The 14232-nt window shown below is 39.8% G+C and overlaps 1 protein-coding gene across 1 annotated transcript in view; it reads left to right on the top strand.

Moving 5' to 3' along the window:
- SLC19A3 (solute carrier family 19 member 3) overlaps nucleotides 1-14232 on the top strand; it is a 59074-nt gene that overhangs the window by 23983 nt on the left and 20859 nt on the right. The window contains exon 4 of the mRNA XM_044670822.1: nucleotides 12563-12635. The gene's annotated coding sequence lies outside the window, so the exon portion shown is untranslated. The remainder of the gene's footprint in view (nucleotides 1-12562; nucleotides 12636-14232) is intronic.

Below are 14232 nucleotides of genomic sequence, written 5' to 3'. Positions count from 1 at the left end.
CTTAGCAAACTAATATCCAAGAGTTAATGGTTCCAATATCCCAGAAAAAAAAATAATAAAGAAGAAAGTAAATTTTGATCAGTCATTAAACACTAAGGATCTGCTATATGCCAGGCATTGTGTTAATCCCTGGGGTTGCCAAAAAAAAAAAAAAAGCTCTTTTTTGCTTTCCTAGAACTTAAGAGTTAACTATGTATAAGCAAGTTAGATAAAGGATATCCTGGAAATAGTCAACAAACAGAATTAAGAAGGAACAGAAAAGACTTCCTATAGAAGGTGGGATTTTATCTGGGACTTGAAGGAAGCCAGGGAAGCCAGTGAATAAAGAGATGGAGGAGGAGAATGTTCCAGGCATGGGGGACAGACAGTAAAAATGTCCAGAGTAGGAAGATGGAGAGTCATCGCTAAAGAGGAGCAAGGAGGCCATTGTCACTAGATCACAGAGTATTACATGGAGGGTGCAGAGGTGCCATTTATATAGAGGAAGAATGGAAAGGTGCTATCCACAGCCATAGAAGGAACAGAAGGAGTCTGGATGCAAATAGAAACATACATTTTTTATTTTATTTCCTCCATGAACTTTTCTCTAATGTAAGCAATATGTGTCTTCTTTCACATTATGATGAACATATAAATATATATTATATGATAATTAATTCAAAACCTTTATCGTATTATCTGTCTTCTTAGGAAGAGGGGAAGGATAGGAGGGAGAGAGAAAATGAGTGAAAGTGTAGACAGTGCTGGAAAGAGAGGCCAGGCAAGCTGTGTTATCAAGAGTCTCTATGAGAGCCAGAAGAGAAGACAGGAATGGAAAAGATTTAAAATGAAGACACTTGTTGCCTATGGAATCAGGCATTCCAGAGAACACCATGGAAGGAGTAGATGTTTTAGAGGTATAGGCTATTTGAAAGGGGAGATGGGAAGGGCAATTATCCAGCTAATTAAAAACAACATCCTTCACATAGAAAGAAGATGCTACTAGTCCCACTAGGCTGGGTGAATAGATGCCATAAATTAGCATGGCAATGGGGTTGCTGAATGCTGAGCTGGTGAGTAGCTAGGTGGGTGTCAAGTGACAGCTGTATGACCCCGAGTAAATCACTTAATCCCATTGCTTAGTCCTTCCTTACTACTCTTCTGCATTAGAATTATACACAGTATTGTCTAAGATGAAAGATGAGAGATTAAAAAAGAAGAAGAAAATAGATCTAGATATCTACTAAACTTGAAATATCTTTTCAGTGTTACTAATTTTGCTTTGTGGCTTATATAAATTTTTTTGGTTTGTATACTCTTTCTACTCAAAAATCCGTACAGAAAAATATTTTAAAAATTCAAATAAATCAGAGCCTTGCTCTGTTTGACTAATTCCCTTTGCATTTGCCTCCCTATTTGAAGCAATTAACTTCAGATGTGCTCTTTAGTTATTCCCAAAGGGGTATTTTATTCATCATATTGAAATGCAATTGAGAGAAAACTATGGGACTGCTAAGATTAAAATTATTTTGAGAGACCGATTTTGGGTAAGAATATCAGTTTATTGATTAGGCTAGCATTATAACCAATAAAATGATAGGTCAGAAGTCCTCTCAAAGGACCAAAGACCCTGAACACCCTTTAGGCAGATGTATAGAGTTTTAGGGTCTCATTCAGCCCCTCCCTTGAATATCCAAAGATATTCTAAATAGAAATAAAAGATTTCTAAATAGCTAATCAGGAGGTGGTCCATCAAACTATCCCTTCCCATCTTCAGGAGATGGGGATCCAAAGAGTAGGAGAAGAATCCTTGTCTCACTCTTCTTATTAACCAAATTCTGTTAAAAGAGAAGACATTGGGGCCCCTGGGTAGCTCAGTGGATTGAGAGCCAGGCCTAGAGGCAGGAGGTCCTAGGTTCAAATGTGGCCTCAGACACTTCCCAGCTGTGTGACCCTGGGCAAGTCACTTGACCCCCATTGCCTACCCTTACCACTCTTCCACCTATAAGTCAATACACAGAAGTTAAGGGTTTAAAAAATAAAAATTAAAAAAAAAAATCTAAAAAAAAAAAAAAAAAAAAAAAAAAAAAAGAGAAGACATTCACTGAGATTCCTAAGGACAAAGAAAATGCAAAAAGCAGTAGTGGAGATGGAATCTCTGACCCAGAACCCAGACACTGAAATAAACAGAAATTCTCACTTTCCCTTATATAGAAATTATTATAGTATATAAAAAATAAATCCTCATAGAACTTAGCTCAGCATATTAATATCCCTTTTTAACTCATTATGCATTATAGAGAGCATTAAAATTATATCTATTTCTCTAGCAATTATTTAGTCATTTTATTTAATGAAATGCTTTATAAGCCCAAGAGCATTATAGAAATATGAAGTGTTATTATTTCTATTACCATAAATATTTTCTCTCTTACACATTTATTAGCTAGTTTCCCATTGTCACTTAGAGTTGTTATAGTTCAGTTAATGTTAGTGGCAGGGGTGGAAGGAGTTTTGGAGTTGGCAAAGAAGCCAGTCTTCTGTGAAGAAGAGAATGGAATGCCTGTCCTTCACTCCTGCAGGCACAGAATAGAAATAGAAATAGGAAAAGATATAGAGGAAGACCCTCAAAAACCAGCTAGTAGACTTCTACTTCCTCTCATTTTTGCAAATAAACTGAGATTCCGAGAGGTTTGGTGTCTTTCACAAAGTCACACAGATGGAAAAGGACAGATCTGGGATCTATCTGTGACTCCTCTTCCCACAAGGAGTGCCTCAGTGATGAAACTAGAAGAGTGGTAATTATGCTGCATAGTTACAAGGGACTATGAGGAGAGGCAAATAGGATGGTGATACAGCACAAAAGGTAGTCAATAAGCAAAGGATTATTAGGTACATACAGTGTGTCAGGCACTGTGCCAGAGATGCAGAGGAAGGTAAAAGACAGTCAGACTTTTAATTTCAAGGAGTTCACAAAAAGACATCACGTAAACAGCTTTGTACCAACAAGCTAACACAGAATAAACTGGAAATAATCAACAGAAGGAAGGCACAAGAATTAAAAGGGCTTGGGAACATTTCCTGTAGAAAAGGAGATTTAAACTAATATTTAAAGGAAGTCAGCAGATAGAGATGAGGAGGGAGAGGATTCCAGGCATGAAGGGCAAGTGAAAACACTCCTTCTTGGGATGCCATGTTTGAAGAGCAGTAATGGTGAGGAAGAGCTGGAGATCACCCTAGGTTCCAGAAAGATAGCTCCCTCAAGAATGACCGGCCCCAATGATTATATTAAAAATAGAAAGATTTATGAAGTTGAATGCAAGTTGAGTGACCCAGAGACAGGAGCAGGTAAAGGTCTGTCTTCCTGAAAAGTGGTGACATGGGGGTTTTTCATATTTTACAGAGACCAAAAAATGGGGATGGAGGGTGGTATAAAGGTGGGGGATGGAAGGTCCAGGTGTCCTCATTGAAAAGCACTGGTGCTCCTGTCCACAAAGGAGGGTGAATTGCACATTTCAGGGACTTATTTGATGTCTGAAATGCAAGCAGAAGGCACTTATCTCTCAGAGACCTTCTTTATCATACAGTTCCTTTAGTTGCTAACAGGTGGACCTGCACTGCAGAGGTGTGAGAAATGGGGAATTCCTCAAGTCCTCTTTGACCCAGTGTTAACTTAGAAAAAACGCAGAACTATTAAAGTCATAAAATCACTCTTTAATCAAGGGAAAGGGGGAGGAGGGCTACTTGGCTTCTTTTGCAGAGCTTCGCCTTGTGCAGAGTCTAAATGAACACTGCTTCGCTCTGTTCCCTGATATCCCTGGGAGCGCCACCGCCCTAGAAGTCGACTCCCAGGAACAAAGGAAATTGGGGAACTTATATACCATTTGGGAAGATCCAGGGGCTGGGAGATGATAGACATTATACTGACAGGATACAATTAAGCTAGAGAAAGGGGATCATAGCTAGAGGCTAGGGTGTAGGGGAAAGGGACTATTTACACAATGGATACTAAAGGAATAGTCCCTGCCCAGGTAGTCTTCCTGGGAAGGGTCTTTGATACAATGGGGAAGACTACCTAAGAAGAAAGGGTATTTAGCATTTACCCTAGGGTCCATTATTCAGTCTGCAACTGCTAGCCTGAGATTCCCTTCAGGGTGGATTCTCAGGGGAACAGGGAACAAGCACAATCTTTGGGGGTCTCCAACCTACAAGCTATTTCTAAAACTTGGGGTTCATCAGATCTCACTAAGCCACAAGTTTGGGGACTCTAGATTCCATGTCGACACCAGTAACCCCTGCCATCCCATGCCAATAAGACCAGTATCACTGGCTCATAGAGGACATGGGCAGGAGGTAAAGTGTAAGATTTGGAAATGTCTTCAATGACAAACAGAAGGTTTTATCCTATATCCTAGAGGTGGTAGGGAACCACAGGAGTTTATTGAGTAGGGGGAGTGGCATAGTCAGACCTTGGGTTTAAGAAAATCCTCTTGATGAGTGGGGGAAGTGGGGAGAGACTTGTAGCAGGTAGAGCAACCAGGGGGGTATTGCAATAGTCCAAGCATAAAGAGATTAGAACCTACACTGGGATGTTGGCAATATCAGAGGAGCAAAAAGGGTATGTACAAGAGATATTCTATGGGACCAATTAGGTGACTGAGTGAACTGAGAGCCAGGCCTGGAGATGGGAAGTCCTAGGTTCTAATATGGCCTCAAACACTTCCTAGCTATGTAAACCAGGCAAGTCACTTACCCCCCACTGCCTAGCCCTAATCATTCCTTTGCTTTGAGACCAATACACAGTATTAATTCTAAGGCAGAAGAAAAAGGGTTTGTTTTTGATTTGTTTTTTTTTTTAAGGAAAAAATCAGTAGGCCTTGGCAATAATTAAGAGACTGAAGAGTGAGGAGAGTCTAGGATGATTATAAGCATGGCTAAATGGGAGTATGGTGGTGCCCTTCACAGTTACAAGGAAGTTAGAAAGAGTGGAGGGCTTGGAAGGAAATACGAGTTAGGTTTGGGAAATGTTCAATTTAAGATGCTTACATGATAGTGCTATAGGGGTACAAATTGGTTAACCCCTGGGTTCGGGAAGGAAACCATTCTCAAGAATGAGAGGACTCCAAACTTGGCTTAAAAGTAAAAAAGAAAGATTTATTAGTAAGATAGGATTAATGGCCAGCAAGACAGCATGAGTGGAGCAGCCATCGGGAGGCTCTCCCCAAATCCCTCAATCCTGGGGATTATATACTTTTTACAATTGTGGGGACGAGGTTGTGTCATGATGAGCAGGTGATTCTAGAGTGGTAAACACTCAGGTATTTGGTGGGGGTGGGGGTGTTGGTCATCTGATAGGGGTCTGCCTGGAGACATAGGGCATGACCCTCATAGTTTAGGGGATAGATGGACTTCTGAGATATACAACTTGATGTTATGGAGGAGGTGTATTTCTTTATCTATCTCAACTTAAAGGAATTCCATGGACAATGGTCTTTGGAGTCACAAGGGCGGGAAGGGGGAAGAATTGGCACACGTGCCCCCAGCTGTTTCCCATCTTCCCAGTGCCCAAGGACATTTTTTGCTTGCCCCACTCCTCAGGCTAGCGACCCAAAGCAAGCACTTTCTCCATCCTCTCTCTGTCTCTTGGTTCCTCTCTCTGTCTCTAGGTCTCTATCTCTCTGTCTCTCTCTTTATCTCTCTGTTTCTGTCTTTCTCTGTCTCTGTCTCTGTCTTTCTCTCTGTCTCTGTCTGTCTCTCTCCTTTGGGTAATGTGGGTAATAGATTGCTTGAATTTGCCCTCTGCACACTTGAACTCAAAAACATTCACCAATGCTGCTACAGGACCCTCAGTTCAAACTGTCTAATGGGCAATAGGAGAAGAGAGACCGAAGATCACTAGAGAAAATAGGAGCTGGGCAAATTTGAGAATCATCTTCATAGAGATGACAGTGACACAGGCATTGTGCAGAGAAGGCAGGGACCCCATACCCCTTAACTTAGGCAGGCTGTGAAACAGGGAAATTCCCTTCCCCCTTCCTGCCCTTGTGACTCCCAAGGCAAAGACCTTTATCCTTGGACATCCTTTTGGAGGTTGAGATAGACAAGAGATACACCTCTGGGCCACACCTTGATAGCCTAAGCCCTGAGGATCTCAGATAGACCCCCTCACCCACAGAATGCCTGAGTGCAACAAGTCACATCCACACTCTGGAAAAGGATACAACCCCGCCCCCCCCCCAACGGGAGGATTCGGGGAGCAACCCCCCACAGTTGCTCCTCTGGTGCTGCTGGGCCATGTCATGAAGGGCAACCCCCCCCAGGGTTGTTCCACTCCTGCCATCTTGCTGGCCATTGATCCTATCTTACTAATAAATCTTTCTTTTTACTTTTAAGCTAAGCTTGGAGTCCTCTCATTCCTGAGAAAGGTTTCCTTCCTGAACCCAGGGGTTCACCATTTGAACCCCTGTAACAACAGGTGAATCAATTGGGAGCTGAGATCACCAAAGCAAATAAAAGAGAGGGAGAAGAGAAGAAACTGCAGAATCCCTTGTTTAGCTGATGTGAACTGAATGAAGATCCAGCTAAGGAGAAGGATTGGTCTAAAGGAAGGAGGAGAACCAGAAAAGAGCAGTTACAAAAACTTAAAGGGAAACATCAGTAGTATCCCAGAAACATGGAGAGAAGAAAAAAATCAAGGAGAATAGAGTGATCCCCCAATGTCAAAGGCTCCACAGAGGTCAATTAGGATGAGGATGAGAAAAGGCCATTGGATTTGGTAATTGGGAAATAGCAATTTTGGAGAGAGCAATTTCTGTTGAATGATGAGGTCAGAAGTCAGACTATGAGAAGAGAATGAGAGGAAAGGAAGTATTATAGACTGTCTCCTCAAGGCCAATAGCCACAAAAAAGCAGGAGAGAGAAAAGAAGATTTTTCTAAAGAAGATTTAAAAAAAAAATTTTTTTTAAACTTGCAAAAAGGAATCAAGTGAGTTTTTTGAGGGTGGGGCAGACATGGCCATGTTGTAGGCAGTTGGGAAGCAGCAAATAGATAAAGAGGGATTGAAGATAAATGAGAGATTGGGAATAATAGAGGGGACAATCTGCTTCATACAGAGGGCAAAGAGAAGGGCCACCTCTTTATGTGAGATAGCAATAATGAAGGAAATAGCAACTTAATGTGGGGGTGAGGGGGCATAAGATGAGGAGGAAGAAAAAAAAAAGGAAACTCAGAGAATAACCTCAATTTTTCAGTAAAATATGAGGCCAGAGGCTCAGCAAGAAAGATAGGGAGAAAGGGGATCTGTGTAAGATTTAAGGAAAGATGAAAAAGTTTAGTGAGATCTTTAATTAGAAGGAGTAGCAAGATTGCTTTGCATCAGTAAGTGCCCACTTCAAGCTATGTCACACACATTCATAGTGGAACTGGTCAGCATAGTTTTGTTAAGTTAGAAAAAACGCAGAACTACTAAATAGTCATAAAACCACTCTTTAATCAAGGGAAAGGGGGATGAGGGCTACCTGGCCTCTTTGGCAGAGCTTCGCCTTGTGCAGAATCTAAGAAATGAACACTGCTTCGCTCTGCTCCCTGATCCCCCTGGGAGTAGGAAATTGGGGAACTTATATACCATTTGGGAAGATCCAGGGGCTGGGAGAGATGATTGACATTATACTGACAGGATACAATTAAGCTAGAGAAAGGGATCATAGCTAGAGACTAGGGTGTAAGGGAAGGGGCTGCTTACACAATGGATGGTCCCTGCCCAGGTAGTCTTCCAGGGAAGGGTCTTTGATACAATTGGGAAGACTACCTAGGACAAAAGGGTATTTAGCATTTACCCCAGGGTCCATTATTCAGTCTGCAACTGCTAGCCTAAGATTCCCTACAGGGTGGATTCTCAGGGGAACAGGGAACAAGCGCAATCTTTGGGGGTCTCCAACCTACAAACTATTTCCAAACTTGGGGTTCATCATACCTCACTAAGCTACAAGTTTGGGAACTCTAGATTCCATGTCGACACACCCCCCTTTTGGTCAAGACTAAACGTCGCTGACCAATAATGGAACTCTCACTAATGGTGGAGAAATCTTAAGGTATCAGTATGGGCGATTGGCACTTGGGGGCACTCCCCAGTGCCCGGCGCATTGACAGTTGTGCCAGAGAAAGGTAGGCAGTCTACTCTTGGCATATTTTGACAAACACAACATTAGCCCACTTCCCTCAAGTCATTAAAGTCTTTCAAATCCTGGAGTCCTGAGGGAATGCTTTTGGCCTCCTTTCTCCTGCAGACTCCTCTCTGTACAGGACAGCTTCATTGCTGCAAGAGAAACTTAGAGATCTATAAACACATTCCTTAACAGACCTAGATCAACTCCCGACATACTTACTATAAAGATTATTCTAACCTTACTCTTGACATCCTATATAATTAATTCTATTAGTGTTCATTCTACACCCATTTTAAGATTACTTAAATTACATACCCAATCAAAAATTGCCTTACTTTACCAAAAATCATATAAAAATCAACCCTACAAACTATAGAAATATAAAAGCAAAAATAAATCCATATCACAGGCTAATCAGAGCTTGTAAATCTGAAAGTAGCCTCTCCTCTGTTCAGTGACCAAAAATTAAAATATCATCTAATTCAAGGAAAAATTCTAATTAAATATTCTATAATGACAATCTCAAACTCATATGAAAAACCGACAATTTCAACTTCAAAACAATTTTTAAAAGTCTCAAATTAAATTTAACTCCAAAAATTCTCAAGATTGAAAATGCTTCTAAATTTTCCTAATTTTAAAACCTCTCACACACACCCCTTTGGGGTGGTTGAGATGCTGGGGATTTTTAAAAACTTTTTTTTATTCACCTTTTAACTACTTTACTATAATGCTTATTACTTTGTAGGAAAAAAATGTTGCAACTGAATCAGCTAATGTAAAATCTGTAGATAAAAATGATTCTCCTGCTTAGGCAGTTAACTTGTGGATCTCCTTAACCAAATTAGTTTTGGGTACACTTTTCAATTTCCTCAAATATCTGTTCATTGGCAATAAAGGCTCATTTACCATTGAACTTAGGCCTAGTCTATAGGCTATTACAGTAGCATTCCTAGGCACAAAAGTTTCCTTATCTCATTTGTTTCCTGCCTTTAGGCTTAGAGATGTATAAACTTTACTGGTACTGGGGAGAAAGTCAGTGTTCTATCTGAACCTTGTTTAGAAATGCTGCTTAGAATCTACTATTTTTATGTATTGCTTCCCTCTTTTTTGACACTAATATTTTGCCAGGTTTTCCTTATGACCTAAATTCTTCCTCCTTTTAGGAAAAGGGACCTCTAATCTGCTACCTCATTCGCAATTGCTAAAAATTTCCATTTGCCTTCACAATTTCCACATTCTAGGTCTTGCCTTTCTAAAGCTTCCTTCATCATATGATTACAGAAAATTGCTAAAACAGGAGAAAAGTGGGAAGTAACTTAAAATGAGGGAAAGGCTCCCATAATTTGGAATATTAATGCCATGCATAAGTTGGTAATGATTGGCAGTCACCTGCAGAACTTGATAGAAACTTAGCTGAGCCATTTCTCAGCCTATGACTGTATCAATAACCAATTTCACTCCATAGAATTTCTTTTCCCAATTATCTTCCTTCCCATACAATTCTCCCTTAGATGGCAATTCTCTTTAACCATGCTCAGGGTTTAAAATGAATTTTCTTTGCTTATTAACAAATTTCTAGGCTCCATAATTTCTTTCCTAAATTCTTCTGATACTACTTTGAGACAAACATGTTCTGTAATACTGAACTAGCACTCTGGAATCTCTGCTGTGAATTCTCAGATCTAGCAGTTATTACTACTCTCAAGCCTCTTAAAGTAAAATGCTACTATTTTAAACTTTCCCTACTTTAGCTAAATTTACTTAAGAGTCTTTGCTCAGGGTAGGTATAATTCTTAGGGTAAATAAAATGGCAAAGTTTTTGACAGCTACAGAAATTTGAAAAGGTCAAAAGAGAGCCATAAGGAAAGGTGATACTTATCGGTTCCAGTGACATCTTGGAGCTCCTTCGGATTTCTCATAGTTGTCTTCTTCAGAGAATCTTTCAGATTCGGATTCTGAGTCTTGTCCAAGCTTTTGGCTCCTAATTACCTAGCTGGTTTCTAGTCTTGAGATAAAAGTGCTCCAAGGGTTGTGAATAAAATTCCTTTAACAAGCCATATAGCAAACTTGACCTTAATAAGTTTTACTCACTTCACCCACACTTGGGAACTGGGGTGGTAAAATGCAGGGCATTCCTAGAAATTTCTTAGGAATTTTCCCAGGTGAGGAATTCCTTTCTCTAATATCGATCATGTGCCAATGATCATCTATCAGAAAAACAATGCTCATAAACTAAATAAATGCCAAATCGTATTAGTTCTCTCCACTCAAAAAGGAAAACTCAGTTCCCTATAGGAACCAGGATTCCCCGGTCCTTTTAAAACAAAAACTAATCTATTGTAATGGTTGCACTCTGGAAATTTACCTTAAAAACTCCAAAAATCAGGCTATATTTCATGATCTCTTTTAAAACCCATAAACTTCTCTCAACCCAAAACTTTGGATGGCTAAGGAAAATCTAAAATTACCTTCAAATCAGAATACCTATCCAATTCCCTCCTATCTTCTTACTCTGTCCTTGGCTCCAAATTACCTTTCTCTCAGCCTGGCCTCAAAAGCCTTTCTTTCAGCCTAAGGCTAAAGCGGCTCCTTCAGAGGAAAATTGTTGGTCAGTTTAAAATCCTTCAGTTTCCTTCCCATTCAAAGCAAAGCCTTTCCCTAACCATATCTTGTCATTTTATAATGACACAATGACCAAAAATGAACCGTCTTTACTTCTGAACACACATTAATCAGAAAAACCTCACTCTCTGGAAACAAATAACAGCTTGGAAAAAAATGTGAACTTACAGCACTCAAATAACAAATTTAACATCTAGAACAAATGCATCCCATTACCAACATTATTAAAACATTAAGTGCACTTGGTATACAATATTTCACACATTATACTAAAACTGGGAAGAAAAGGTTAGAATTTTAAAGTTAGGAATTTCTGGACCTCCTTTTGCCTTTTGCTGGATATCCTCCTATCCAGATCTCCAGCTCCCGTCCTGTCTCTTCAGCTTTTGGGAGGAATTAATTGTTAACACAACTTTAAGACATTTAAATCACAAGCTTTAAGGTTATCAGTGAATCCTTTTTAAAACACATCACAAATACAATATAAGCAAAACCTAGAGGAAATGAGAACTCCAGAACTTAAGTTCTTTAAGCTTCTGTGAGAAGCTCTTTTGCAAAAATCTACAAACATTTAAACTTTAAACCCTTAAACTTTGGCTTTTCAGTTCAAGAAGCAACTTTCTCCATTTAATCCACTTAAATGTACCTTCAGGCTCCCCCACTCCAGCTCAGCTTCCCATTCAAAGCTTTCAACCTGCCATTCACACCTCTGAACTCCTCTCCTTGCTCTTCTACTCCAGACGTGCTTCACCCACTTTCACATGCAACAACACACACACACACACACACACACTAATACCCAGTCACTGCCAGACGCCATCAAGGCTGTGAGGTTAGCACGGCTACTCACAAGCTCTGACAATCCAGCACGGCAGGTTGTCAGGAGGATGGAAATTCCACACTCAGTTTACCCCAGGTGATTCTTTTTACAGTGACATTTACTTGCATGGAAATTATTGCAATCAATATCCTTATCCAGCTCAAAGGAGACACAGAAAAACAGTATAGGTTCATGGCAAGAACAATCACAGCCACAGACTACCCACTATCCTAAAATAAACCCCTGTACAACCCCCTAGAGTATAGAAATTTCTCCTAGAATCAGGCTAGCAAAAAACCAGCAATTAGTAAGTTAATGCAAGTTTCTAAAGTTCCCAGCAAGAAAATACCTGGCCTGAGTTTGTTCCCAAACTCCTACAGACCAAAGAAACAGTGAAACAGAAGGAAATTATGGCAATGACAAATTAGCACAGAATCACCCTACCAGAACTGTATTCTTAGTGATCCTATAACAGAAAAAACACCATAGGAACAAAACATTGGACCAGACTGATATTATTGTATCTTATTGGATGTAATCAACTACCATAACTATCTCCTTGATTGATGATGGGAATGAATAGTATAATGTAACTATATACATAATATAATTAGTTAAAATATAACTATTATGCTTAGGTAGGAACTGATGTACTTGTACCTTATGCATGGCTGAAAATAATAAGATCAAACTAAGCCAGACCATAATGAATAATTTTTGACAAGTTTACTTCTTTGTTTAACCACAGTAAGATATTTGGTAAATGTCAATCTTGTGATGTTTCAAAAGTTAATATGTGATTTTGAATGTATGGGAAGAAAAAAAAAAACCTGTATGAGATCATAAAGAAAAGAGGGTATAAAAATTAAAATCAGCAGATGGCACGAGAGAGAGAAGGAACAGCCTCTGCAATTTTGACTTGTACTCTGGCTCATTTTCATTTCATTCTTCACCATGCCATCCTACCTCCAGAGACCCAACCAAGTGAAGAGCGGGCTCTTCGCAGATTGGCGCCTGGACAGGTACCTTGGATTGCTGGATTCAGGTAAATATTTGCCCTCCCCCTCAGACAAATCCCAAATTACGACAGTTTAGTTTCTGCCTGAAGAAGGGCAAGAAATCCAGAGTTTTCAGAACTCTCCCCTTAAGGGAAGACATTAGAAGTAAAAGAATAGATTAACAGGATGGGACACTGTGAATCAAAGGAAAGAACTCTTTTTATTGATATAACTAAGCACATCCTCAGAAAATGGGGAGTAAAAGTTAGTAAAGAACAGCTCACTAAATCTCTTTATCTTATTCAAAATTGTAGTCCGTGGATTCCCTTAGAATTTTGGCAAAAAGTTGGCAATGACTTGAAAAATTATTATCCTGAGCAAGGATCAGAACAAGTGCCAGAAAAAATTTCATCAGCTGCTGAAAAAACAACTTTGTTATCTGGTCAGAATGCAGAGAATGAAATCTTTAAGGTTTCAGTGTTAGAATCAGAGGAGGAGGAAAAGGCTCATAGTAAATCAAGAGCTTTAAAAAAAAGTCACTAGTAGGGGACCTTCCCCCACCTAAAAACCTCTCTTCAAAAGAGGAAAAAGAGATAAAAGCAGAGGAGCCTCTGCCGCTTGAAGGTCCAGCTCCGCAGCCACAGCCCCCAAATATAGGGTTTAAAGGAGCCCTAAAAAATGCTCGAAAGGATGGAGACATGTCATTCTGTTTCCCAGTTATTTTTAGAGCAGATGAATTGGATGATGATGAAGAAGTAGCTCCTACATGGGAGCCTCTTCCCTACAAAGTGTTAAAAGAAATTGAAACAGCTTGTGCTTCATATGGTCCTGCTTCTCCATACACTTTAACTGTGGTGAAAACTTTAGAAGGGTTTTGGATCACCCCCTTTGATTGGAATCATATAGCAAGATATTCCCTTGCTGCAGGGGACTACCTCTATTAGAAATCAGAATTTAATGAATTGGCAAAACAGAAGGCAGCCATTAATAAGAAACAAGGCATTAGAATTACTAAAGAAATGTTACTTGGAATAGATGAATGGGAATTACATGCTGATCAGATTAATTTACCTAGAGAAGCTCTAATTCAATGTACTAAGTGTGCCTTAGAGGCTTGGAAAAGGATCCCAGTAACTAAGAAACTGTCCACAGGTTTGGCAGAGATTAGACAAGGATCAGAGGAAAGATACTCAGATTTTGTAGAAAGGTTAAATCAAGAGGTAAAAAAATATACAACTGATGAATATGCAATCCAGATAATAGTCAAAAAGTTTGCCTATGACAATGCCAGTGCTGGGGGGAAAGGGTCTCTGATACAATGGGAAGACTATCCAAGACAAAAGGATATTTAGCATTTACTCTGGGGTCCATTATTCAGTCTGCAACTGCAAGCCCTAGATTCCCTTCAGGGTGGATTCTCTTGGCTAGGGGAACTGAGAAGAAGCCCAAACTTTAGGGGTCTCCAACCTACAACCTATTCCTAAAACTTGGGGTTCATCAGATCTCACTAGGTCACAAGTTTGGGGTCTCTAGATTCCATGTCGACATAACCAATACATAGTATTAATTCCAAGATGGAAGGAGAGAGGGGGAGAGAGAGAGAGAGAGAGAGAGAGAGAGAGAGAGAGAGAGAGAGTAGAAAGA

This window comes from Gracilinanus agilis, chromosome 3, assembly GCF_016433145.1.
Source record: "Gracilinanus agilis isolate LMUSP501 chromosome 3, AgileGrace, whole genome shotgun sequence".
Lineage (NCBI taxonomy): Eukaryota > Metazoa > Chordata > Mammalia > Didelphimorphia > Didelphidae > Gracilinanus > Gracilinanus agilis.
This window is presented reverse-complemented; position numbering and strand designations above follow the sequence as displayed.